Source organism: Dipteris shenzhenensis, chromosome 24 (genome assembly GCF_047967505.1).
Source record: "Dipteris shenzhenensis isolate YYH24624 ecotype China chromosome 24, Dip_SZ_1.0, whole genome shotgun sequence".
In the NCBI taxonomy this organism is placed as follows: Eukaryota; Viridiplantae; Streptophyta; class Polypodiopsida; order Gleicheniales; family Dipteridaceae; genus Dipteris; species Dipteris shenzhenensis.
In genome coordinates, this window is record NC_141619.1 from 28936020 (window position 1) to 28940417 (window position 4398).

General features: G+C 39.2%; 1 pseudogene; it reads left to right on the forward strand.

Moving 5' to 3' along the window:
- The first annotated feature begins 408 nt into the window (after positions 1-408).
- On the forward strand, positions 409-1358 carry LOC147886457 (uncharacterized; annotated as a pseudogene).
- Positions 1359-4398: the final 3040 nt, after the last annotated feature.

A 4398-nucleotide genomic window follows, 5' to 3' on the forward strand; every position in this document is an offset into this window, starting at 1 on the left:
TTTAATGCTATCTAGTGTTGCTTGTTTTTGCATGTTAGTACGTGTTAGTGCCTGATAATGCCTATTAGTGCATGTTAGTGTTGCCTGCTAGTGTTGCTTGTTATTGCCCTACTTAGTGCTTGTTAGTGCATGTTAGTGCTTGTTAGTTCTTGTTAGTTCAAAAACCTGTTAATTAGTACTTGTTAGTGCCTGTTAATACTGTTGATGCTTGATCCTAATCTGATCACTTTTGTAGATAAAACTTCTGATCACATTGGATGTTTTCATGTGCAGGTTGAGTTATTTATAGAGTTCAAGAAAAATTATCCATACATCACAATGTAACAATGCTCATTTGAATGATTAAAACCATTTTTTGTTTGTAAATTGAAGGACAAATATACATGTTGCTACATTCAACATGTCCAAATGGCCTTCTTGAAAGACTCTATCATTATCATGCGTCATCCCAACACCGGTCTGCATGGAGCGCATTGTTATTGCAATTGTGAAATATGTGTAAGGGACAATACTGGAGCTGTTTATAAAGCTTCTAATCATACATACACTGGCGTTACATGCTTTTGGGGAAGTGTGTTGTGCCAGAAGCCTTCAAGAAGCATGTACCATCACTTGGAATGCCTCATGGGAGAATGTAGTAGTTGTGGGCCAAAAAAAATTCTAGCCTATCAACAAGAGAAGGTTGACTCTACCCACCATGTTTTCGTTAAGGTTTTTGAGGATCTAGATGTAATTGTTGGAAAATAGGGGGAAAAAAAAGAAGAAAGGTGCTCACATTCAAGAAAATGTCCTGCAATGCCTTATTACGAATGTCTCGGGATTGCATGAAGAAGTTCATTAAGCACAACTTCATATACAAGTGGCAAGCTGAATAATTTAAAGAGTATCTACAAAGGTTTCTTAAAGATGTTGTGGTGTATGTGGTGGATTTGCCAAAAAATTACACCTTTAAGGAACAAAATGAGATACAATCTATGCACTGGCACAGACCAAGTCACTATTCTTGTTCAAATAACATATGTTTGGACAAGAGATGAGGTTCAAAAACCATCCATTTCTACATATTTGATGACAAGGTGCACGATACTCTGTTTGTTCAGCATTGTTTTATGCTACATCACAATTGGTTGGCAGGACAAGATTTAGCACTAAAGTAGCATTGGGTTTGGTCAAATGGTGTAGCTTCCCAGTTTAAAGTGAGACGGCCTGCTTTCTTTGTTGCAAGGTATCCTTCCTTAACTAACCTAAAGATGACATGGAATTTCTTTGGCTCTGGACATGGAAAGGGTGAGCATGATGGAGCAGGAGCTGTTTTGAAAAGAGCCTTGACACATGAGCAATTGAAGGAAAATTCATAGAAGCTTACTTGTGCTACTGATGTGGTGAGTTTTCTACGTTCAGATATCTCAAATGGAGCTCAAGCCTCCTATCCATCAAAAGAAAGGAATATAAGAAGGTTGTTTTGGGAGGTGAAGCTAGGAGAAGTGGATAGATCAGTAGCATGGGATTGTGCTCCTATTCCCCTGGTGTGATCGCTGCACTCAATCTTTGGATTCTCAGAGCACAAATGCATAGAGATCAGAACGCGAAAGTTGTCATGCTATTGTTGTGCTTGCATTTCAGGCTCTTGGAATAGATGCTGCAATAAAGCATATGTGATAGGTTGGGAATGTCAACTTATTGTCCCTGGAGAGGACATGGAAGCTGGAGAAAACCCTTGTGATGATCCTGTATATGAAGGACATCATGATACACTGAGTGATGCTCTCTATGTTGGAGACAAATTTGCAGTCAATGCAGAGGCAAAAAATGATGACGGTGCAGACTTCTATGTCCTACGGTGCACTACCAAGAAGGAGCCTGCGAATCGAAATTTGAAGGATGGATGGGGAAACATCATTTCATCTAGTGGTTTTGTAGTGAAGGGGTTGTACTATGGAAAGAAGGCAGATAACTATTACTACCTTCTTGATAATGAACCCGAGGTTTTTTTGTATTCTCACCTTATCAGAGCTAAAAAGTTTTCCATGGTGGAACTTATTGATGGTGACAAGCTGTTCTTCATGTCGGATGAGGTGCATGAAGCCATATACAATAGCATGCCATTTGAGATGTAAACATCAGAGCTCTAACATCTTCTCATACTTTCATGAATGATTGGGAACATCACTTTATTATCCTTGCAATAGTGTGCATTGCTATACTTTGAATGGCTATCACCCTTTCATTCCATGTATATAGTGATTGGCTTGTATGAGTGGTTAGAGCTGGTAGTTGGTGCTACATAACTGTGCTACTAGTGCTACTACATAGTGATACTAAAAAGTGGTGTATATTGTGCTGCTAGTCCTCCCTAGTGATACTACTAATTAGTAATGCTGCTTCTACTAATTAGTGATGCTACAAATTATTGTTACAAATTGGTGCTACTAAAAAGTGGTGTATATAGTGCTGCTAGTCCTTCCCAGTGATGCTACTAATTACTATTAGAGCACTATTAGAGGACTAACATATACTTGAACTCTTAAGAAGTTCTAGCATAGCTCTGACCAACACTAATGGTGCACTAACAATATCATTGACAAAACATGAAGAGGGGAGAGGAGAAGAGTGGAGATGAGTAGAGGGGGCACAGCTAGAGAGCACACCACAAATGACTAAATGTACACTAGATTTAGTTGAAAAAATAGAATATATACAAACCCATTTAGGGTTAGGGTTAGGGGATATAACCCTTTCCTTTATAGCACTCTATAAGGTTAGTCTTATGCACATATGATCACGTGATGGTGCTATGCACACATGATCACATGATGTTGAGTGTGAAATCTCAACACCTTCCCTCAAGATCAACATCATGAAGTAGGCCTTCCCTCAAGATGATGATTCTGGGGAATCGAAGAAGAACTAAGCATTACATTCCATCACACCCCTGTAATGGGAATGTCCTTCCTCTGCATTAAACCAAGAGCTAATCGGCGTTTCTCGAAAAGCTCTTTACCGAGTGGTTTGGTAAAGATGTCTGCAACATTTTCCTTGCTATCACAATGCTGCAGTGTGATGTCACTAAGTAACACTCTTTCTCTGATGAAGTGCTCTGTCCTGGAGTGATATACTGGATTTTTGGCCAATGCTTGAGCCGATTGATTATCACAGTATATTGTTGTTGGATTTGACTCATCAAAGTAATCTGTTTCTGACAATAGTCTTCTGAGCCATATAGCCTCACATGCACCTATAATGAGTGCTCTATATTTTGCTTTAGTCGAAGACAAAGAAACAGTTGGCTGTTTGTTTGACAACCATGATATAGCACCTTGACCAAGGAAAAATGCATATGCCTGTGTCGATCTCCTGGTCTCATGATCTCCGGCATAGTCACTGTCACAGTATCCCATGCAACTGTGGATGACTTCCTCTATATTCTATCCCAAACTGTCTTGTACCTCTTATGTATCTCAAGACTCTTTTGACTGCATTCCAGTGAGATTGTTTTGGATTTGCCATAAACTATGCTAGTGAGCTTACTGCATAACAAATATCTGGCCGTGTGATTGTCACATACATAAGAGATCCGATGAGCTACCTGTAGTATCTGTCATTGACTGTAGGCTTTTCTAAATCTTTAGTAAGTTTCAAACTCTGTTCCATGGGAGTGGCTACAATCTTGCAATTTGCCATATGAAACTTCTTCAGGAGACTGTCAACATACTTGAGCTGACTCATGAATGTGCTATCTGAATCTCTCCAGAACTCAATTCCAAGACAATAGTGCATAAGTCCAAGATCTTTCATGTCGAACTCTACAGATAAATCTTGTTTCAGTTTTCTGATGAAGCTATCCTTGCTTCCTGTCACAATCAGATCATCTACATACAAAAGTACAATAGTAATGTCTTGCCCTTGAACTTTGTAGTAGAGAGTATGATCTGCATTGGACTTCATGTATCCCAGATTAGCAAAATACTTGTCGATTTTGCTGTACCAACTTCTGGGTGCTTGTTTTAAGCCGTAGAGACTTTTCTTGAGATGGCAAACCTTATTCTCCTTTCCTGGTTCAACATAACCTGCTGGTTGTTGCATGTAGACTTCATCGTCTAGGTAACCACCATTGAGAAATGCATTCTTGACATCGAGCTGATACACTTTCCATCTGCTGAGTGTCGCTAGTGATATCAAGAACCGTATGGAATCCATCTTTGCTACTGGAGCATAAGTCTCATCATAGTCTTGACCATATTGTTGTGCAAATCCTTTTGCAACTCGTCTGGCTTATATCTCTAAATACTGCCATCTGGATTGTACTTCACTTTGTATACCCATTTGTATGCTATGACCTTCTTTCCTAGTGGAAGATCACATAATTCCCAAGTATTATTCTTATACAGAGCATCCATT